We start from the raw sequence: 24,497 nt of genomic DNA on the forward strand, positions 1-24,497 counted from the left end.
TGCTCCAGGTAGGCTGGAGTCTTTGTCTGAGGAACATTCGTTTGTGCACTGATGTGCCGGAAAGTTCAGAACTTTTGTTTACATTCCAGTAACAGCAGTCGCTGCTAAACTACTGGCTGGATATTCTCACGGCTGCTCTTTCCCCCGGTGTGCTCATCAATTCCAGCTTAGGTAGGTGTACTCCTTCCTGTGTGCAAACATTATCGCATAGCTAGGCCACTCTTACGTTATCTGTTAATTACAGCAACATCACGGAGTGTTGCGCTGTCCGGGCTCCCTACATCTGACGTTAGCTGTTGCATGGTAGGTTTTAGCTTTATTTACCTCGATTTACCTACATTAAACATAACGTTAGAGCAGTGTTTTTCAACCTTTTTTGTGCCACGGCACACTTTTGACACTTAAAATGTCCCACGGCACACTAACATCCTGTGTGAAGAAAAAATAAACATACCATAGCCTAAAATTTCAAATAATACACAGATGGCTGGCTTCTATGCAAGACCTGCTCAATAAAACAAGCGCCCTCTGTCATTTGTAGGTGACTATATCTAATTTAATTGTTGTTTTGAACTGGATATGTGATTCTGTGAATTCTGGATATGGGGCCCCCGTTGTACAATGCCTGCATACCACAAATAGTGCAATCATACAATCAATGAGAGCATGTGGTTCTAAATTCTTTGATGCAACAGTTGCTTTTCTGGACCAGTGAGTGCAAGGGCGTAGGTTTGGTCTGAGCTTTGGTGAGGACACTACCCACTAATTCCCCCGGAAAAAAAAAAGGAAAAGCCACTCAACTCTTTCACCAGCCACTATAGATATAAAATGATTAAAATGTGCTACTGTCCAACTTGATCTATACTGTGTAGCACATAATCTGATTTTATATGTATACATATGTAGGCTATATTAACATTTATTTTCTATTTGGTCTGTTATGAAATCATGCATTGACCCATTTAAGCACAGCTCAGTTTTAAGAAACTTAAATACATGCATGCTTAGCATTTTGTGAAAAGAATCATTAAGGCTACATTGACAACTCTTAACCATAAGCTGCCTGTATATTTTCTAATAGGCCTATTTACAGATATCTAGGCGATGTAAGCACAGCTCAGTTTTAAGAAATGCTTAAAGCCGAAAGACCATGTTGAATTTTTCTACAATTTATTTCAAAACCGGATTACTCTGGAACAGCTAACTATACACGGGAATGCTTTACACCGTTGTGTTCGGTAAGGTCTGCTGTTTATTCTGATATATGGGTTGTCATGTGTTGCGTGAAGAGTGTGTAGGCCTAAGATATTCCACCGAGACGAATGGATGTGGAGATGGGCACAGAGAATAATTATTAAATCTCTTGAAGTAAATTTTTCTCGCGAACTGTTTATCACAGCAAATGGTGGCTATAGCACCGTTTAAAAGCTGAGAAAAGGCTCTTTCATGTGACACATGTGTGATGAGTAGCCTACTCGAGGAGTTCAACAGAGAAGAATGGATGAATTTGGACGCACTTCATATGCCTTGCAGTGAAGTGAAGCTGAAGCGCAGCGTCTCCTGCGGCTCACTAGTTATTATAGGTAACTTAAAATCAGCGCGATTTACCTTTATAGGCTACTGCACATTACACGATCTGTACGAGATGATCCGCAGCAAAGTGAGAAAGTATTTAACTCTTTGTAGCGCATGTGAGCGCTTTCCCCCCCACTTCAACCTGAATATTGGTGGGGACATTTCAGTCGTAATCTGACATTGGTGTGGACACGTCCTTCGGTCTCCACGCAAATCTACGCCCCTGAGTGAGTGACATTTGGGTAATTTTCTGCGGCACACCTGATGATCTCTCACTAGTGTGCCGCGGCACAGTGGTTGAAAAACACTGCTTTAGAGTAATGACTCTGTACTCCTTATAGGATCTGTATGGTATCCTGATGTGGTGACGGCCTTGCTGTTTTGTTCCTGTTTGGGGTTTGCTGTGTGGAGCGCCTTCCGCTTCTCTCTGTGGCCTTCCATCGCTGCGTCTCTGATGCATAATTGCTAGCTAACCTGGTGGTGGCTATCTGCTTGGGCCTGTTTAGTGCGGACGTGCGTGTTTGTTGCATGAGTGTGCATGTGTGGGAGTTTGGTTTGCTTGCTGCTCTATTGATGCTCGGTGCTTTTTTCTGTATTTTGTTTTGTCTTATTTGTACTCATTTGTTGTTGTTTTTATACTGCATGTACTGTCAAGTGGGCTTTCCCTGTGTATGTTGCTTGTCTCTCCTGCTGGGGGCTGCATTGGGCGCATGTTGGAGGGTTTATTCTCCTCTGGTGGTGTTTATCCCTTATTGTGTGTGCTGTGTTAATTAGTTTAGATAAGTCACCTTTTCATTTTGATTTGCAGTGTGGTTTGAATCACAGATTTCGCCTCAGAGGCTTTGACATCTGCCCTCTACGGCAAGCCCAATCTAGTGTCAACATTGATCCTGACTGGCATTAGATGGTGTTGCTCTGTTATTGAAGTGCATGTACATTGATCCTGTTTTGAATAAATAAATTATTATAGTTTTGTATTGTAATATCACGTCTCTGCCTATTATTCAGACTACCAACTTGTGTGACCCTAGTGGTAAACAGGAAATTATCAGGTTAATTTAACGGGTAGGTTCCTGGGTAACAGGGTATTAGAACCTGGTAACTGTTTATATACAAGGTAGGCTACTGTCACATTAGCCTAGGCATTTGTCAGCAAAGCCTTTATATATATATATCCATAGTAGTATAATAGTATTTCTGATATGTTGCTGATTGGATCATAAACGGCCACAGCAACAAAGGGGAATGACTGACTCTTCTTTAATAACTGTTACATGTTATTTTTTTATATTTCTGATATGTTGCTGATTGGATCATAAACGGCCACAGCAATGAAGAGAAGTAAAAGTGATTGATAATGACTGACTGAATGAATTTGGAATCACACTCATGTTTTTGTATACTAGGAATCACTCTCCCCACACACTCTGTCACACATGATAAACAAAAAGGTGTTTCACTAACTGGTAAATCTATAAAATATGGCCATTTTCCACAACGAAAGTTGGCATGCAGGGTGTCATATGAAAGCTCAGAGACTGTAGTATCGGGATGTGGTGTAATATTTCACGGCAAATGATGTGTGGGCAATAGGTATCAAATCTAGTGCATAAACTGTGGAATATGAAATATAGCTCATGTAAATTAAATGTAAGGAAAATGGCCATTTTCCACGATGGAATTTGGCATGCAAGGTGTCATATGAAAGCTCAGAGACTGTAGTTTCGGGATGTGGTGTAATATTTCACGGCAAATGATGTATGGGCCATAGGTATCAAATCTAGTGCATATACTTTGGAATATGAAATATAGTTCATGTAATTAAAATGTAAGAAAAATGGCCATTTTCCACGACGAAGTTTGGCATGCAGGGTGTCATATGAACGCTGTGAGACGGTAGTATCGGGATGTGGTGTAATATTTTACGGCAAATGTTGTGTGGGCAATAGGTATCAAGTCCAGTGCATACATTGTGGAATATGAAAAACAGCTCATGTAATTTCAATTGTAATAAAAGGGTAAATTTCCACGACAAAATTGGCCATGCATGGTGTCAAATGAAAGCTCAGAGACTGTAGTATCGGGATGTGGTGTAATATCTCACGGCAAGTGATGTGTGAGCAATAGGTATCAAATCTAGTGCATAAATTGTGGAATATGAAATATAGCTCATGTAAATTAAATCTATGAAATAGGCCCATTTTCCACTACGAAATTGGCCATGCATGGTGTCAAATGAAAGCTCAGAGACTGTAGTATCGGGATGTGGTGTAATTTTTCACGGCAAATGATGTGTGGGCAATGGGTATCAAATCTAGTGCATAAATTGTAAAATATGAAATATAGCTCATGTAACTTAAATGTAAGGAAAATGGCCATTTTCCACGATGGAATTTGGCATGCAAGGTGTCATATGAAAGCTCAGAGACTGTAGTTTCGGGATGTGGTGTAATATTTCACGGCAAATGATGTATGGGCCATAGGTATCAAATCTAGTGCATATACTGTGGAATATGAAATATAGTTCATGTAATTAAAATGTAAGAAAAATGGCCATTTTCCACGACGAAGTTTGGCATGCAGGGTGTCATATGAACGCTGTGAGACGGTAGTATCGGGATGTGGTGTAATATTTTACGGCAAATGTTGTGTGGGCAATAGGTATCAAGTCCAGTGCATACATTGTGGAATATGAAAAACAGCTCATGTAATTTCAATTGTAATAAAAGGGTAAATTTCCACGACAAAATTGGCCATGCATGGTGTCAAATGAAAGCTCAGAGACTGTAGTATCGGGATGTGGTGTAATATCTCACGACAAATGATGTGTGAGCAATAGGTATCAAATCTAGTGCATAAATTGTGGAATATGAAATATAGCTCATGTAAATTAAATCTATGAAATAGGCCCATTTTCCACGATGGAATTTGGCATGCAAGGTGTCATATGAAAGCTCAGAGACTGTAGTCTCGGGATGTGGTGTAATATTTCACGGCAAATGATGTATGGACCATAGGTATCAAATCTAGTGCATATACTGTGGAATATGAAATATAGTTCATGTAATTTAAATGTAACAAAAATGGCAATTTTCCACGACGAAGTTTGGCATGCTGGGTGTCATATGAACGCTGTGAGACGGTAGTATCGGGATGTGGTGTAATATTTCACGGCAAATGTTGTGTGGGCAATAGGTATCAAGTCTAGTGCATACATTGTGGAATATGAAAAACAGCTCATGGAATTTCAATTGTAATAAAAGGGTGAATTTTCACGACGAAATTGGCCATACATGGTGTCAAATGAAAGCTCAGAGACTGTTGTATCGGGATGTGGTGTAATATCTCACGGCAAATCATGTGTGAGCAATGGGTATCAAATCTAGTGCATAAATTGTAAAATATGAAATATAGCTCATGTAAAGAAGAAACAGAAAAGCCCCCCCAAAACAAGTGCAATATGAACCGATTTATTTGACAGAAAGCATGTATCATTTACTTAAAGATTGGTCGACAATGGAGTCACCAGAAAAAAAGGCTTTTATTCGTCTGTGAGGAGTAGCCTATGTTCGTCTGCTACTAGGCAAATGCCAGTGTCATCGCGTATTTGCAGTCAGCACTGCCCCCTGTCGGTAGAAAATTGCAATATTTAAGGTGGAACGGAAACTTGACTACACCGCATTCTGAATGTGCGGCCAACTTCAGCTTCGTCTAATACTGCAACCCTTCCAACGTTGGGGGACGAATGTTGACATTTTCCCGTATTCTGCGTGAGAAACCCGGGAAATCTCCCTTATTTTCAATGCCCAATGTTGACAGATATGATTCATGCTTTTATCACTAGCAGGTTAGACTACTGCAATGCACTTTTCACTGGTCTTCCCAAAAAACATCTAAAGAAATTGGCACTCATACAGAACTCTGCGGCTAGACTTTTAACTAAGACCAAGAAGAGAGAACACATCACCCCTGTGTTGGCTGAACTGCACTGGCTCCCTGTTTCCTATAGAATTGATTTTAAGGTTATGTTACTACAAAGCTCTAAATGGCATAGCACCTTCATATATCTCTGAGCTTTTAATATCAACCACAAAGGAAACTTAGATCATCCAATTGTAATCTTTTAATTGTACCCAAAGTGCTCCACAAGCAAAGTGGAGAAGCTGCTTTTATCCATTATGCCCCAAAACAATGGAACACCCTGCCTCTGTACATCAAGCAGGCGAGTTCAGTAAATATTTTTAAAAAAGATTTGAAAACATACCTGTATAGGAAAGCCTTTAGTTAACTCATCTTATCCTGTAGACTACTTTTTCAGATTATTCTACATCTGCTGCCATTGGAGGGCGCAGCCAGCCAGAAGCAGATGGGCTCCCCCTATTAAGTCAGGTTCTGCTCAAGGTTTCTTCCTGGAATATGGGAGTTTTTCCTTGCCACAGTTGCCATATGGCTCGCTTGTGGGGGGTTAAGGCTGCCAGTCTTGAATGTCTGTGTATAAAGTCAAATAATTGCGACATATGCTAAGAACAAGCTAAGGCTGGCTGCTTGGAGTCCGCATCAACGGGGCCTAAACATTTGTTAGTGTAGCCGGACGAGTCCTTACCTGGGGCATAGTGATCGGTTTTGTTGTGTCTCGCTCCTGCCCCGCCTACTTCGTAAGTGGGTAATTGGCAGCTGTGCTCCATAAAAAGGGAGTGGGGCTATCTAGGGCAGACGTCTGCTTTGTCCAGGGACGACTCTGACCGACCTATCGCCTATCCCCGACGTTTGTTCCACCATTTGCTCCAGGTAGGCTGGAGTCTTTGTCTGAGGAACATTCGTTTGTGCACTGATGTGCCGGAAAGTTCAGAACTTTTGTTTACATTCCAGTAACAGCAGTCGCTGCTAAACTACTGGCTGGATATTCTCACGGCTGCTCTTTCCCCCGGTGTGCTCATCAATTCCAGCTTAGGTAGGTGTACTCCTTCCTGTGTGCAAACATTATCGCATAGCTAGGCCACTCTTACGTTATCTGTTAATTACAGCAACATCACGGAGTGTTGCGCTGTCCGGGCTCCCTACATCTGACGTTAGCTGTTGCATGGTAGGTTTTAGCTTTATTTACCTCGATTTACCTACATTAAACATAACGTTAGAGCAGTGTTTTTCAACCTTTTTTGTGCCACGGCACACTTTTGACACTTAAAATGTCCCACGGCACACTAACATCCTGTGTGAAGAAAAAATAAACATACCATAGCCTAAAATTTCAAATAATACACAGATGGCTGGCTTCTATGCAAGACCTGCTCAATAAAACAAGCGCCCTCTGTCATTTGTAGGTGACTATATCTAATTTAATTGTTGTTTTGAACTGGATATGTGATTCTGTGAATTCTGGATATGGGGCCCCCGTTGTACAATGCCTGCATACCACAAATAGTGCAATCATACAATCAATGAGAGCATGTGGTTCTAAATTCTTTGATGCAACAGTTGCTTTTCTGGACCAGTGAGTGCAAGGGCGTAGGTTTGGTCTGAGCTTTGGTGAGGACACTACCCACTAATTCCCCCGGAAAAAAAAAAGGAAAAGCCACTCAACTCTTTCACCAGCCACTATAGATATAAAATGATTAAAATGTGCTACTGTCCAACTTGATCTATACTGTGTAGCACATAATCTGATTTTATATGTATACATATGTAGGCTATATTAACATTTATTTTCTATTTGGTCTGTTATGAAATCATGCATTGACCCATTTAAGCACAGCTCAGTTTTAAGAAACTTAAATACATGCATGCTTAGCATTTTGTGAAAAGAATCATTAAGGCTACATTGACAACTCTTAACCATAAGCTGCCTGTATATTTTCTAATAGGCCTATTTACAGATATCTAGGCGATGTAAGCACAGCTCAGTTTTAAGAAATGCTTAAAGCCGAAAGACCATGTTGAATTTTTCTACAATTTATTTCAAAACCGGATTACTCTGGAACAGCTAACTATACACGGGAATGCTTTACACCGTTGTGTTCGGTAAGGTCTGCTGTTTATTCTGATATATGGGTTGTCATGTGTTGCGTGAAGAGTGTGTAGGCCTAAGATATTCCACCGAGACGAATGGATGTGGAGATGGGCACAGAGAATAATTATTAAATCTCTTGAAGTAAATTTTTCTCGCGAACTGTTTATCACAGCAAATGGTGGCTATAGCACCGTTTAAAAGCTGAGAAAAGGCTCTTTCATGTGACACATGTGTGATGAGTAGCCTACTCGAGGAGTTCAACAGAGAAGAATGGATGAATTTGGACGCACTTCATATGCCTTGCAGTGAAGTGAAGCTGAAGCGCAGCGTCTCCTGCGGCTCACTAGTTATTATAGGTAACTTAAAATCAGCGCGATTTACCTTTATAGGCTACTGCACATTACACGATCTGTACGAGATGATCCGCAGCAAAGTGAGAAAGTATTTAACTCTTTGTAGCGCATGTGAGCGCTTTCCCCCCCACTTCAACCTGAATATTGGTGGGGACATTTCAGTCGTAATCTGACATTGGTGTGGACACGTCCTTCGGTCTCCACGCAAATCTACGCCCCTGAGTGAGTGACATTTGGGTAATTTTCTGCGGCACACCTGATGATCTCTCACTAGTGTGCCGCGGCACAGTGGTTGAAAAACACTGCTTTAGAGTAATGACTCTGTACTCCTTATAGGATCTGTATGGTATCCTGATGTGGTGACGGCCTTGCTGTTTTGTTCCTGTTTGGGGTTTGCTGTGTGGAGCGCCTTCCGCTTCTCTCTGTGGCCTTCCATCGCTGCGTCTCTGATGCATAATTGCTAGCTAACCTGGTGGTGGCTATCTGCTTGGGCCTGTTTAGTGCGGACGTGCGTGTTTGTTGCATGAGTGTGCATGTGTGGGAGTTTGGTTTGCTTGCTGCTCTATTGATGCTCGGTGCTTTTTTCTGTATTTTGTTTTGTCTTATTTGTACTCATTTGTTGTTGTTTTTATACTGCATGTACTGTCAAGTGGGCTTTCCCTGTGTATGTTGCTTGTCTCTCCTGCTGGGGGCTGCATTGGGCGCATGTTGGAGGGTTTATTCTCCTCTGGTGGTGTTTATCCCTTATTGTGTGTGCTGTGTTAATTAGTTTAGATAAGTCACCTTTTCATTTTGATTTGCAGTGTGGTTTGAATCACAGATTTCGCCTCAGAGGCTTTGACATCTGCCCTCTACGGCAAGCCCAATCTAGTGTCAACATTGATCCTGACTGGCATTAGATGGTGTTGCTCTGTTATTGAAGTGCATGTACATTGATCCTGTTTTGAATAAATAAATTATTATAGTTTTGTATTGTAATATCACGTCTCTGCCTATTATTCAGACTACCAACTTGTGTGACCCTAGTGGTAAACAGGAAATTATCAGGTTAATTTAACGGGTAGGTTCCTGGGTAACAGGGTATTAGAACCTGGTAACTGTTTATATACAAGGTAGGCTACTGTCACATTAGCCTAGGCATTTGTCAGCAAAGCCTTTATATATATATATCCATAGTAGTATAATAGTATTTCTGATATGTTGCTGATTGGATCATAAACGGCCACAGCAACAAAGGGGAATGACTGACTCTTCTTTAATAACTGTTACATGTTATTTTTTTATATTTCTGATATGTTGCTGATTGGATCATAAACGGCCACAGCAATGAAGAGAAGTAAAAGTGATTGATAATGACTGACTGAATGAATTTGGAATCACACTCATGTTTTTGTATACTAGGAATCACTCTCCCCACACACTCTGTCACACATGATAAACAAAAAGGTGTTTCACTAACTGGCCTAAATGTTCTATTTCAATTTAATTTTCAATTTAATTTCACTTATACACGTCTCATTGTGCTTTATAGAACGTTAAACATTCAGAGAGAGCCCATGAGTAACAGGGGCAAGGAAAAACTCCCTAGAATTGGAGATACATGATAATGAATAGGTTAATTAGGTGTAGAGAATGTTTAAAGCCACCTGAGGTATAACCAGTCACAGAAAGTATCGATTTGAATGTTAAATCTTCAAAAAAATAAGCATAATGTGCTTTCCTTGCTGACTGTTTGGAATTATTGTAGTTAATGTAATCTTACTGCTCTTTTGACAGAGAGCACATTTCTTTTTCACTTGGAGCATGCCAACACATATGCCGTTCACTAAAGTGTAAATAATAATAAAAAAAATGGGGCCCAGTGATGCACATCTGTTAAGCTGCTTAATTGATCTTTAATGTATGCTTTGGGATGTTGTACTGTATATTTTCAATCCAAACAAGATGTACACCCTGAAACAATTAAGCAGTAAGCCCTGCAAGACCTTACTGTAGGTTTCAATTGTAGAACAGGAAAGGTGATTTTAGACATTGTTTTGCATCATGCCTAACACCACCCCTTTGTTCTAAAAATCAGAATGGTTGCCAAGCAACACAAAGACACAGCAACTCTAACTTTTGTATCAATTCATGGTGTATAAATAAATAATGACATGCAGTCAGCATTAAGGGTTGCGTTGGACTTTTCAATGGCTTCGAACATGATTCATCGAACATGAATCCTAATCAAGTACCGAAAGTATCCATTTTAGAATGTTAAACTATACTATGCAAAATCCCCCTTCTGTGTCTCTCTTTGCAGAAAACCCTTCTCTCAGCAGTGAGATGAAAACATGGTTCATTAAAGTTTATTTCCAGTCCTTTGATTTAGTTGTACAATATAGGTGTGGAATTTAAATGTTATTTTAACATTGCATTTGTGTAGAAATGCTGTTTTCCCCTGTATGTATCCCCCTTTCAATGTGTTGAAATGGTGGAAAGAAACAACCCCTGCTCCTCAAGACTACTGTAGCTTTACACTTGCCAACTTATCCAAAAGAAAACATTTTGACTACCATTATCTCTCTTTCTGTCTATTTGTGTTTTCTGCTCTCTCCCTCCTTTTTTATTTTTCCCTCCCACTGTTTTTCCCAAGAAAGAATTTGCTTAGACCTTCTGGCTGTGTGGCTTTGACAGGGACTTGGAACGTCTGAAAGTATGTAGACTTACTAAAAAGAGGACAAAGGGATAGACGAAAGGAGAGAAGAGTAACAGAGCAAAGGGAGAACAAAAGGGAATAGTTTTATAGAAAACCACTTTTGGCAGCCAACTAAATGTTGTAGCCATCTCATGATGTTTGCTTTGTTCCCGAAAAGATGGTGTAACCGTTCTCTTACTCTGTCTATACTGGCAGTCCTGTTGTCTCTTTTCCATGGCCACAGCTTCCATGCAGTTCAGGGTGAGGATTACTATCGGAGGGTCCAGCTAAATCGTGAGCATTATCACCACATACCTGAATCAGACCAGCATGCCCTTGAGAGACACCAGCTGCAGGGCAACAACCGAAGTGGAAAGTCTGCTTTCAGAAAAGCACATAAAACTAGCGCTGAGAGGAATACACAAGCCACTGGGGGATCAGAGACATCAGGTAAACATGTTCCTCTACTTTGCTTAAATTGTCCTTTTAACCCAAAACTTCTATCAGTAAAATTATCTCCACTAATACTCACTTTCTCAGTAACCCTCTGATCATTTGACCCTCAGATCATCTGAAACCTTAGAATATTCATTTGGAAAACAATATTACTGCTGAACCTCTGTGGTAAGAGGGATGTAGGGTTAATGAATGATGGCATCTAGAGGGAATACTCATTGTGGGTGTGCCTGTTTCTTGAGCAGTTGTGGGTGGGCCATTTATATTTTGCCAACAGTGTGTGGGTTTAAATACAAACATACAAACAGAGCCAGAACACAGGCAATCAGGCTCAAGGTTTCTTCCGGGAATATGGGAGTTTTTCCTTGCCACTGTTGCCATATGACGTGCTTGTCGGGGGTTAAGGCTGCCAGTCGTCCGGTCGTTGTGTTCCTTAAACGTCTGTATATAAATTAATATAATCACAACAAATACTAAGAACATACTTAGGCTAACTGCTTAGAGTCCACATCAACGGGGCCTAAGCATTTGTTAGCCTAAGCATTTGTTAGCAAAGCCTATACTACCGCAACAACTTGCTGCGTAAGCCACAAAATGTATTATTGTTGTTATTATTTTCTTCTCTATTATTGTGTTATTATTTTCTTCTCTATTATTGTGTTAAATGTTCCAAATGTAAAGCCCTTTGAGCTGCATTCTGTGTATGAATGGTGCTATACAATTAAATCTTATTATTATTATTTTTAAACGCCACCTAAATTCTTTGAGTGTTTCTAGTTGCTAGTTCATTTTTATTGTGTTTTTTCCCTTCTGTTTTTACTGCTTTTGTGTGCGGTACAACGGCATGTAACAAGATTGATAACAGCCTGAGGCACAGAAGGAAGGGAAGTGAGAACTGGCAAAAGAGCATCTTTCTCAATTCGCCAACCCATAGTTTCCGGTGGAGGCAGTGCAGGTCTTTGTTGATTTGCTTGGAGCCATACAGCTGCTTAGTGTAGTGTGCCCTCTTGATATGGAATGATAATGCATCATGGCTTGGGGGCAGTCTCTCCAAAAGAACAGCCTGAGCAAATAGAAAGAGGCCCTGGCACTGTTTGATGACGTGCATGAGCCAGCTTTGAAAACCTCGCAAATGAAGGCTTCCACATCAGCACAGGTGGTACTGCTTAGGTCACCTCTGCACCAGTCTATAACTCATTTTCGACCAAAAATGCAGTTACTGCCTTTTGCCTTTGTAGGGCAGTATTGTAATCTCACAATGGAAAAAATGAGGAAAAATCCAACCTTGAAGGGAAGCGAATTTATTTTGAGAAAAAGATACATCTCATAAAGAAATAAATATTTAAAAAAAAAACATGTCACTCACAATTATTGGCACCCCTGCTTGTCATACCTTAAGCCTCCCTTTTCCAATTTCCAACAGCTTGTAGATTAAACAGTATTAAACAGTAAAGGGCCTAGGATCGATCCCTGAGGAACACCACAGGTCAGGGGATACTGGTGTTGAGGTGTAATTCTCTATGGCAACAAAGTAGCTCCTGTCGGTAAGATTGTAACCACTTTATGACGACACCTGAAAATCCAACCCAGTGCTCCAGTCTGTGGAGTAGTATACGGTGGTCAACTGTATCAAATGCTGCACTCAGGTCCAGTAGTACTAGAACAGATGCTTTGCCAGCATCTGTATTTAGACGAATGTCATTTATCACCTTGACCAGGGCTGTTTCGGTGCTGTGATTTCCACGAAAGCCAGATTGAAAGTCATCAAAATAGTTTTGTGACGATAAAGTAGTTAATTGGTTAAAAACAGTTTTTTCAATGATCTTTCCAACAAAAGGTAGATTAGATATTGGTCTGTAGTTGCCTAATATCGAAGGATCCAAGTTATTCTTTTTGAGTAGGGGCTTTACAACTGCATTTTTAAGGGATTTAGGGAAAATGCCACTTTGTAAAGATGTATTTATAATCTGAAGCACATCTGCAGTAATAAGATGCATGACCGATTTAAAAAAGCTACTGGGTAAGGTATCCAGTTGGCAGGTAGCAGAACTGAGATTTTAAACCGTTTTAATTAGTGTTTCACAGTTGATAGGGCTGAATTCTAACATTTGGTGTATGGGTCTTCTTTCAGTAGCTGGCATTTCTAAAACAAGAGTTATTTGCAAGTGTGTTGTTATGTTCAGTCTTTTTTTTTTTTTAATTTTGCTACTGAAAAAGGATGCAAACTCCTCACATTTGTCAACTGAGAAAAGTTCTGGTGTTATGTCAGTTGGGGGATTTGTTAACCTCTCAACAGTGGAGAAAAGCACACAAGCATTATTTATATTCCTGTTTATAATGTCAGAGAAAAAGTTCTGCCTTGCCTTGCAAATTGCATAGTTATACTGGCGTAGCATGTCTTTATGAATTTGGTAGTCAATTTGTAGTTTGGTCTTGCGCCATTTTCTCTCTGTTTTCCTGCATTCTCTTTTGGCTTGTTTAATCACTGGATTGTGTCTCCATGGTGCAGTTTGCTTGTTGTTAACTTTTTTCATTTTTACTGGGGCAATGTCATCCATGATTTGTCCAACTAGTTTTTTTTATCTTGATATAAGATTAATAACACTTGGTTAGATTTTATTTTTTGCAGTGTATGAAGATTTTCACATAAAAAGGTCAATACCATAATAAGGTCAAACAACTCCCCCATCAAAATCAAGTGCAAAAATGTCTTGTTATAAGCAAATAATAGAAAAATAAGCATACATTCACTTGATTTAAGGTTAGGCTATAGTAATTTCCTTTGCAAAGTAGGTGGCATTCTAGTATCAAGAGTGCAGTATGTGGCCTAAATAGACTAAGTTGAGTGCAGCCACCTCAGATATTCCTTAATATCGAATAATATTCTTTTTTTTTGTTCTGTAGAATGCCCACCAATGGGCCTGGAGACCCTAAAAATTGATGATGTTCAGCTTCATGCCTCTACTATGAAACGCTACGGACTAGGACCTCACCGAGGACGTCTAAACATTCAGGTTGGTCTTCCCTGGAGCAAAAACAGAACTGTGAATGTGACAGAAACGTGACATGAATAGTAAATAAGTAAGGAAGTATAGTGTCTTCTGCTTATCAGTTTTCCTGAAATTTAAATGAAAGGCTTGAGATGCTGATATTTTTGTCTCAAACTAAAATGTAAACGGTGTACACCAGATAATTCCCATGACTTTTCCATGATTTTTTGACAAATTTCTATGACCTTATATTCCCTAAAACATCACATCAATTAGCCTACAAAATACACAGTAAACAGTTGACAGTGTTATTAAGTGTTAATTTTTCAGAGACATATTGTTCAGTGTTCATTAGTGTTAATTAGTGTAACTTCGGGAGTTGTTTGAACAAACATGTACACCCACCGTGTAATTAAAACTCACAACCTAGTGTTTTAAGTGGGTGTGAATGTACGTACTCTGGGGTGGAGTCATTTACACTTCCGGTCCTTCAGTTGAGATTTTTGAAAAGAAGATGGACGCCATTGAAGTACAGCGTGGGATTGTAAAAGGTAAAGTAATTTGTTCCCTCTACTTCTGTAAGCTAGCATGAAAACTACGACAAATACACAATTAAGTAATGTCACATCACAGGTATATGTTTTCATACCAACGTGTTTTACCTACTATGAAATATTGGTGACGTTAGCTTGGTCGCTAGCTAGTAGCAAGGTCGCTAGCTAGCTCAGAAAATGTTTGGTAAAACATCCAGCAAGCTAACATAACTTCGGTTGGTTATAACCTTGAAATGGTCAGGTTTATGTTAATTTGTAATACTTAAACTGTAAACTGACATTAATATAATATTGGAGTCGACAACGTCTTAAAGTCCTTTTTGAAATTCGTAAAGGCGGTTGGAATTTGCTAGCACTACCCACTGAGGGAATAGCTCTAACATGCTAACGTAGCTGCTTAACATTAGTTACAGCCAGGACTCCACTGTTCATAGCGATCTAAGGTTAGTGTGCTGCTAAATGCTCACCTGGCACAAATTAATCTGTTGACTGACTAATTATAACAATCTGTCGACTAATTGACGTTTGGTTGAACTGAACATTATTTGCTTGGTTATGTAGCGTCCGAGGTAAGGCTCACTTAAGAACATGCACGCTGATATGTAAAACTTTGGATGAGACAATGGCTCTCCGTTTAATGGCGGCTCACCCAAGGGGGCAGGCGAATTCCCGGAAGTAGAAGCATCGATGTAGCGGTGGTTATCAACTCTCTGCTAACCCCATAGAACGCCCATTCATTTAGGATTTTTTTGAACTCTCATAACTTCATATAACATATATCATGTGCCGATATTTTAGCTTCTGTGTTATCTACATAAACAATAAAAGGCAAAACAAGACTCGACTACCTCGTACGTAACGTTAGGTTCCCGTAAGAAGAATGTTTAGCATGTCCGGTTAAGGGGAAGCTAACGCACTGAAGGGAGATAACTGTATTGTTTGGATAAGAAGCGTAGTCCAGCCAGCACGGAAACTCGTGAACAAAGCTTATGTAGCCTACAATAGCATTGTAGCCTATGTTAAGGTAAAGCATAGAGGCAAGTAAACCTAATGAAAAACAGTAGTTTTACCGTTAGGTAGTCTAACGATAATAATTTCAGAGGTTTTCGATGGATTGACCGTAGGTCAGAAAAGTGGAAAGAAGATTAGCTTCAAGGCTATAACTTTTTTGTTTTGTTTTACCATGACTGTTTTTGAAGATGATCATGTGTGGTAGTTTCAACATTAACATGACTTGATATCACTTGTGAGGATGATCTTAATAAGAATACATAAATAAATGTTTAACTTTGACTTTGAAGGCAAAGGAAGTGTGAGAAGAATTTCTGTGTATCTATCATATGAGTTACAAGATTCAGTTCGATGGCTAATGTCACTAAGTTAAGTGCGAGTCTGCGCAGTACTGGGGGGACCAACTGAAAAATGACTCAGTGCCCTCCCATTGAGAACGACGGAGTCTGTTTGTCCATTTCTTTTACTGTCTATGGGCAACTGTCTCGACTTTTCTGACTCGTTTTGAATCGCCTTTTCACCTCTCAGGGTGGCTGGCAATGGGCATACTGTAGTAGGCTACTCAAACATGTCCTAAAACAACCCTTAACGTTCGTTGATGTTCCAAAACAAGTAGCGTAGCGAAATACAGTTTCTGTCGTGTTTTATTTGGCATTTTGTAAAATCCCATTGATTTCTGTTGGAAGACTCATTGCACGTTGAAATTTCTACTGCGCCACCGTCTATGCTTCAGGTTCAAATACGAATCATACATTGCGCCGATATATTTGCTTTTAATTGTCAACGAACTCCACTAACCACTCGGTGAGTTGCACAGTTTTGAAAACGAACGTTAAGGGTTGTTTTAGGACATGTTTGAGTAGCCTACTACAGTATGGCCATTGCCAGCCACCCTGAGAAGTGAAAAGGCGATTCAAAACGAGTCAGAAAAGTCGAGACAGGACCAATCGTCAAAATGTCGGTGTCCACCACTCTAGTTCATCCAAAACAAACCAGAAAAGGGCCTTAAAGTGCTAAAAACCGCAATTTTCCTTTAATGTAATAGCCTGATGAATTACTAATCACCTCTTCTTCAACTCTGTCAGTTCATCATGACCACGTAATTGCATGTTTAATTCACACAGCTTTGTAGTGCCGCACACACTGGCTAGTAGATGCAATGCTGAAGCAACAGTGCTGTAGGCTACCGCAAACGCAAAATGCCATCCAGCTGCAAACCTGCGCTTACATAATTTGTTGGCACACTCGCTACTGACATGCAGATGACAACATCATCCACGTTTCTGAATCTTCACAAAATTGTCTCGGCAACAGTGAAAGAGATCATCTCAATGCAAACAATGTGGAATAGGCTACAACGTCGGTGTGCATGACATCGACTGAAATATTTTCGGTCCTTGCATGACTAAACAACGGATTAAAAGGCTAATGGACCAAACCTAAGCTGACAATTATAAAAAAAAATGTTTTATCTATCCAAGTAAAGCTAGACGTGATTAACTCATTGAATGCCAAGCTGTTTTCGGGAGCTTTGTCCTAGAGTGCCATCAATCTAGACCATTGTTGATGATTTTTGTACAGCCACAGCATATTCTGTGTTATAGCTATGAACACGTAGAATAGCTCGATTAAAAGGTGAGACTTTAAGCTCTCGGTGGCTGCAAACCGTGTATTTCTACACGCCTCCGTTCCTGAGAAATCCCAAGCTAAACAGTGGCTAGTTTTCATCAAAATCGCTGTTTTTTTTCTAGAAATGGAGATATAACGTCTTTCATGAAATATGAAGTGTTGCCTGTTACTTACTTGTGTAAACCTTCCGGGAAGTGATCATCGAGACCTGGCGAGACTGCCACCTAGTGATAGACCCACAAAAATGGCCTAGTTTTGACCTGACGTGCATGCGTCACTGATTCGACCCAAAGCGTCAACCGAGTTATGATAAAATGTCCAGATAAAATGTCCAGATTGTGCGAGTTTCACGATCGTCATATTTCATTTCCATTCATCACAGAGGTCCCAAAATCACATATAAGGTGTGTTAGAGTGTCTAGTTTCGTAATTTAAAAAAAAAAGCTAAAAACTTAATATTACGTTTTTGGCACTCAATGAGTTAAATGAATAGCCTATTTTCCTGGCATAGCACATATCGTAGGCCTACAACGTTAAATTAAAAAATGCAACCGAAGACAATTAGGCTTTCCGCCCTCTCCCTACTCCCTTCCACTGTTTGTTTGTGTGTTCTACGGCAATGGATAAAGCGAGTCAAATGAGTAAAGGGAGGCCCAGAGTAACTCCTTTTAGAAAAGGGTGATCTCTGGTCTCCACGCAACAGACACAAGGAAGTATGCGACATGATCTTCCGAAACGCGATACATTTCTCAGTGTAATTGCAATGGGTCACGCAAATTTCCAAAACTTTTCCAGAACTTTGAGGGTGTTTTTCGTTTCTTGCTGGAAGTTATAGCCTACGGGGACTATTCATTGTGCTACTGCGCCCATGGTGTGTTCACAACGTTCCTTGAATATTACGCCGGAATGAGAGTATAGTTTAATATCAAATCAGCCTAGAAAAGCACCATGTTTCATTTTCTGTTTGGGAAGAGAAGTTTTAAATAGGAAAATTATCTGAAATCTTAGTCACTTTTAAGTGTGATGCTAGCGGGCGAGATGCTAATGGTCTAATCTGATTCAATGATCTATGCTAGGCTTGAGCTAAAAGTGGTATCGCCAAACAGAACTAGTGAGCAGAGCGGAGCGCGAGCGAGCGAGGAGCGGAGCCCTTTAATTAGATTCTGATACTAGCCTGGAAAATCCAGACCCTGGTAATCTAGAAAGATTAAGGGTCTGGCCACGAACAATGTAATGGCCCAACTCGAGGGGCGGCAACAAGCATGCATTTGAAAATCTCACTGCACACAATTGGATAACACTAGACCAATGTTTACTTTTTTTTACAATATTTCAGTCAAGCTTTAGTTATAGATAGTCTACTGTACAACTGAACGTATGCAAAATGGAAAGTAGCCTAATGTATTAACTTGATTCGCTGTGCTGCATGGACAATAGATGCACATTGTAAATTATGTCTATATGAAGTATTAAATGATTGTTTAAAATAGTCTACGTTTGAAAAAATCTTGAAATAATAAGAGAATCAGGGGAGCCAGTTCATAGCCTATGTCTTTGGCAAGTAGCCTACTACAGACACACAGATGAAGTCAGCCAGTAGGCTACTAGCACAACCAGACCCTTACAAAAAAAGAACTGCATTACTTCAAGTGTCAAACTGCAGATTTCTGAGTATGAAAACCGCAGTTTTGGAGAAAATATTTGCAGTTCTTATGCAGGGAATGCAGTGTTTTAGACACAAAAAACATAGTACTGTACTTTACTACAAAAATGCAGTATTTTGGACATGAAAATACTATACTGCACTGTAGCCTATTGTGGTATAACTGGACTGTACTTTGAAAAAACTGCAGTGATTTTTTGCAAGGGGATATGTACAGCAAGCATCAAAAGCAAACAGCAAACAGACACTGAAACTGGGCATTTATTGCTGTGTGAAGGTGATTCACACACAATTATGTTTCTTTCTCCTAGTCCTTTATAGGGAATAACACTATATTTGGTAACTTCCATAGACATCCCAAATGGGATGGGATGATTGTATTGGGAGCACTGAGGTGTCAGATGATACTGTAAAAAAAGTTGCATTTTGGCACTCAGAGTTCAGGTAGGAGGGCCCCTTAGCAGGATTTTGCTTAGGGCCCCATGTAGGTCTGAACCGGCACTGACTATGGATCTGTGAGACCGACCGATAACGGTCACCACGGTCTACACCTTGAATGATGCCATCATTCTACCTACTCGAGACCATTATCTATCAACAATGTCATGTGACTGTCATGTGTGAGGCTGATCCATAGTTATGGACATATCTTATGTCTTATGGACAATCTATTTCGACCTCCCTCAGACAGTCACCACGGTCTACACCTTGGATGACTAGCCCCAACAGTGTTGCGAGGACAGAAGACTACTCATCACCAGTCAGGTCGGCAATCAACATACCAGTGGAGCTGATAGGGGCGGATGTCACATTGACTCTATAAAGTCTGGCAGAGATCCATGGAGTACTCCAGGATGCCGCTGCACATGCCACCAAGAGCAACCCCTTTCAATGGTGCCCATGAGACGGCCTTATTCCGTGTGGAATGAGCCGCCAGGCTTTAAGAGTTTGGGAAACACTGCCCAGAAAAGGCCTAAAAAATGTCTCCAATTGGTGGGTCAAATGGTGTGTAGACACCCCTATAGCACCGAAAGCTGTGTGTGTGCGCCTGTCACAGCAGCCACGTGTGATCAACACAAGCTCCCAATGCCTTGACTGGGCATAGAGCATTAAGAGCCCCTTCAGCTTGGCAAGCTGGTTCAGGGCAAAATGGCTCCAGTTCAATGACATGGTTAACTGACTTAGGGTTCATCAAGCACCAAGCATTGGATAAGTCACTGGATCTAACTCCAGGCCATGACACCATGAAAAGAACAATTCCCAACTCTGCTGGAATTGGCGTATGTGGAGGATACCTTGGCAATACTTATGGGCTCCGTTACAGCAAGTTTTAGCCCTGAGAGGGGCGGAATATTTTTTTTTCCCTACATATTTAGGCCTAGATATGCTTATTTAGCTTACTCTAACCGTTCAGTAGCCTACTTGGGAGCTACGGCGAATTTACGAAATGTAGGCTGGTAAGCAGGGGCACCAAAAATCGGCCCTGGCATATTTGGCCCAAGCGGCCCTCAAATCGGTCGGCACACCTAATTAAATACAAAATCTTTGCATTACCCTTAAATATGCATATCTTTTCAACTGTCATGGAGCACTGAAAGTGATATAGGCCTCATTGGTTATCTCTCTGACTGATCAGAGGTAGGCATGGAGCATATGATCTCCATATTCAAGTAGACTAACAAGCAATTATTAAAGAATTTCTGCTTGAATTCAAAGTATCATTTCAAATGATTCAATGGGCTACAATTGACAGCAGCACCAAAAATTACTGAAGCCTATAAACAGGGCTGTTGCTGGAAATATTTTATTCCTGTAGGCTATACTTCCTACCTACATTGCTGGTACATTTTGGAACAGTACAGCTACATGAACTAATTGTCTTTAGTGTCTGACCTAGGCCTATATAGGTTATATATATATATATATATATACTGTAGCTTAGTTGGCTTGTGCATGACGTGACGTTTTGTAACCTACGTTTCCGTCAGTCTACAGTCTTTTGTCCCTTCTTTACCATGATAACCCTCCCAAGATAGAACCACCACTCATGCCATCGATGTTGAATTTTGGGCGTCTGACGGAAACTGATCAATCTGACCAACAATTAACGTCGATTTGACACTATTTTGCTGTCCGGGTTTGCAAATCATTCATTTAGAAAATTTAAGTTGCGCTATTTGTTATCATAATCACAGCACGGCTTTACTATGTTATCATTAGGCAACCATATCATTACATTATCGCAATTAATAAGTCATCATAATCATCATAGTCAGCATGGCATGTCACAGCCTACCTGCTCCACCACTGAGTTCTTATCATGTAGCCTCAACTAGGCTCGCACTCTCCACCACCTGCTCACTGTCCCTTGCTCTGTATATCCTCGTTCAAACTCAACGAACTTCAACATGTTGCTGACATATGCTAGCCTAGCCTACTTGCTATATTGTATTGAAGCTTCTACAATGGTGTTTATTTTGCACAATTGTTACTACCGGCACCCGCCACAATTTCGTGTAGGCAACTTCGATTAACTTTTGATGCGCTCACAGAATCCTGGCTCTGAGCCAAAATGGGAGGGGTGGGGCCTGACGTGAGCTGTTATTGGATCAGTCCAGTGTCAATATTGAAATGTAACCAATGGGCCGCTGATTGTCCTTCGTTTGGGCCGATCGTTGGCCAAAATAATTAAATTATATATAGCCTATTCTATCGGCCCAAAAGGTGCGTCGGCCCACCGGTATGCCAGATGGCCAGTCCGCCCATGCTGGTAAGATTTATAGGCTACTCCCAAGTTCACATGTTCATCACAAAATTCCCCCAAACAGCTAAGACTAATCTAAACATGATCTAGACAGGCTATGAAATTGTGAACTTAGAATATAAATCTGAAGACGCGCATATAGCACTTTTATTAGTAGGCTACTGTTGGATTGACTTTGTTTACTTGTAAAGACGATCAAAACAGACTAGCCGACAGCCTGCCATGAACGTGAGATGACGTTTCATGGCCAAATCAAATGACCAATCGGGCGAGTGCCCTTCTAACCAATTAGTGGCGAAAAAGGCGGTACCTTCCCCTACCATCCCGAAAAAATATATATATTGCGAGAGGGGCTGAGGATAGCCAGACCACTGCACCACTGCACTATTGCTGTGAATGGTTCCAGCCATAACCTAGCCCAGCTGCACACAGTGATTTGACACTGAGTCACTGGCCCACAAGGACAGACAATCCCACCTGCTGCGCACAGAGGTTATGGAAGATTAGGTCTTACATTAAAATAATTTAAACTTAATCCCACATGGTTTACCTCCAAGCAGCCACGTAACTTTGTCATCATGTGACTTATGTCAAGCAGTCATGTGACCATGTTATCATGAGACTTCTTGTGTGTTTAAATTCCAGAGTTATTTCCTGTTGCATTGATTACAGCTAACAATGGCGTTTGGATGAACACCAGAATGTCTTGCACCTCGTCATTCCGGCTAATCCAATGTTAAAATGAACCATTTTAAAAGATTGTAAACTCAAATTTACATAAACTCACCACTCATGTATGTGTACATACACGGGAGAAATACAACATCCACTCCTACACGTGAACATATGAGAGGAACATAGTCACTAGTTTAACAGCTGCGCACAGTGTCAATGGGGGGTATAGACCCTTAACAGAAAAATGTCAATTACATCACACACCTCCACTCTTGTATGTGAACATACAAAGGGGCAATAGACATCCACTCCTGCACACGGATGTGCGAGGGGAATATAGCAACAATCTCACCAGTTGATAACGGCAGTTAAGGGCGGCTGTGTGCGGAGTCTGGTCTTCGTCGCAAGCCCAGTCTGCGAAGCCTGGTCCTCTGGTATTCGTGCGTTGGGTTGAATTGCACGGCTCGGCCCTGCACACAGCCGGATTCGAACCTGCGAACAGCTGCCCCTCGGAGCGGAAGTCGAGCGTGTTGACAATTGAGCTAAAATCCCCCGGGTTGCTCGCGAAAAAAAAAACCCACCAAGATGTGGCAGCTGACCATAGACGGCAGTTCAGGGTTTGTGCCCTTATATTTTGTGAAACGTAGCGAGATATAGGCACTATTAATCCAAAACTTTGGTTTGCTAACCAAAGAATACTGCTGAGCTTGTGTAAGCTACAATTTAGTTTGACCAGACCTAACTGTAGTAAACAACGTCTAAACGTCTCTCTTTAGCACCTCCGCTGGGTTGCTTGGCTAGTTTGCACCTCAGAAACGTGTCTGGTGGAACGTTTGGCTGGGTTTGCCAAAACGTTCCCAGGGGAACGTTTCCCTAATGAGACCAGTGGGGTGTACTACGAATCTCGATTAGTGGGTTAGCGAGGTATGTTGCGCTCAAAGCCAGGCTATGCTGTGACACGAAAGTGGATCTGTTTTAGTGTCGCTATATCACCATGGTATCTTATGCTGTCAACCAAACCTGGTCGGAAGGAGGTTATGTGCTAAGTTATAGCTGAAATAGTGTAATCTACTGCACACTGACCAATCAATTGTCTTAAAAAAGAAAGTTATCTCACATGTAGGATTCTGTCATATATCTACAGATGTAGCTCCGCCTCTACTAACATTTTGGATCTCGAATGCGCTTTTAATAGTGCTGTGCGTGCAAATATCCCACTATGGACGTGCATACCATACAACAACTGATGACAATGGATTTATTTGATGTTAAAGGTTAGACACAAAAAATGACCGCAGTGTAGATTAAGCTATCGCTCATGAATGCGGAAGTAATTGTTTTTAAATAGAGGCGGTCTTGTGCGTCTCCACGTTACACGATTGGCCAAAGTCATCCTAACACCGAGAACGCGCACAGATCTGAGCTGAAAGCCTAGTTTGACAAATATATCACATAACTGCAATCGTAGTATCACTTAACGTATACCCCTGAGTCAAGGCTTTGTCAAGCCTCGATATGTCTACATAGCCTAGATATGTCTAACGTGCTTCGTAGTATACCCCACTGGTTGACAAAAAGATGTTGCTCACGTACACAAAAAAACATTTTCGTTTTTTCTTCAGCAGAAGGTGAAGTATTCTGAAAGGTTTCGGCACTAATATCTGTTCAGATTAAGTTTTAGATTGCAAAGTTGTGTTTTATTTTCATAATCTTGGTTCAGTGAACAACAACAAGCAACATGTTTTTTGTTGTTACGTAACAGGGTGTGAATAGCTCAGCCGTGTAATAGACACTCTGAATAAGGTATGCTGTTTGCATCAATGTATAGTTAGACGTGGATGCTATTTGTACCCTGGTGTATATAGTAATGTATGTTATTTACACCCTGGTGCCTGAACTAGGTAATTGTTGCAATCAAAACTTCCGTTTGAGAACCGATTTCTTGTTCAAATTGCGCGCCTTCTCTCCAGAGACGTTGGTACACACTGTAAACCCCAACAGGTTCAATGAACTCAAAATATTTGATGAAACTGATTACCTCAAAATATTTAGCACTTTAAAAAATATTTCAAGTAATTTCTACTTAAAATGAGACTTTTTTTAAATGCTCAAAATCTTTAAGGACAAGGATAAAATTAAAAAG

The 24,497-nt window shown here is 40.6% G+C and overlaps 1 long non-coding RNA gene across 2 annotated transcripts in view; it reads left to right on the forward strand.

Moving 5' to 3' along the window:
- Positions 1 to 4,975: 4,975 nt before the first annotated feature.
- Positions 4,976 to 24,497, forward strand: part of LOC143099472 (uncharacterized) — a 28,658-nt gene continuing 9,136 nt past the window's right edge. Inside the window, exons 1-3 of one of the 2 annotated variants that reach the window (XR_012981617.1) lie at positions 4,976 to 6,526; positions 6,600 to 11,062; positions 13,973 to 14,082. This is a non-coding gene — a long non-coding RNA (uncharacterized LOC143099472). Of the gene's footprint in view, positions 11,063 to 13,972; positions 14,083 to 24,497 lie in introns of both variants that reach the window. The other variant, XR_012981616.1, reaches the window with a different exon arrangement.

This window comes from Alosa pseudoharengus, unplaced genomic scaffold (assembly GCF_046254945.1).
Source record: "Alosa pseudoharengus isolate Yale_2024_CS ecotype anadromous, Long Island Sound unplaced genomic scaffold, YU_APseudo_1.1 YU_APseudo_1.1_scf_29, whole genome shotgun sequence".
In the NCBI taxonomy this organism is placed as follows: domain Eukaryota; kingdom Metazoa; phylum Chordata; class Actinopteri; order Clupeiformes; family Clupeidae; genus Alosa; species Alosa pseudoharengus.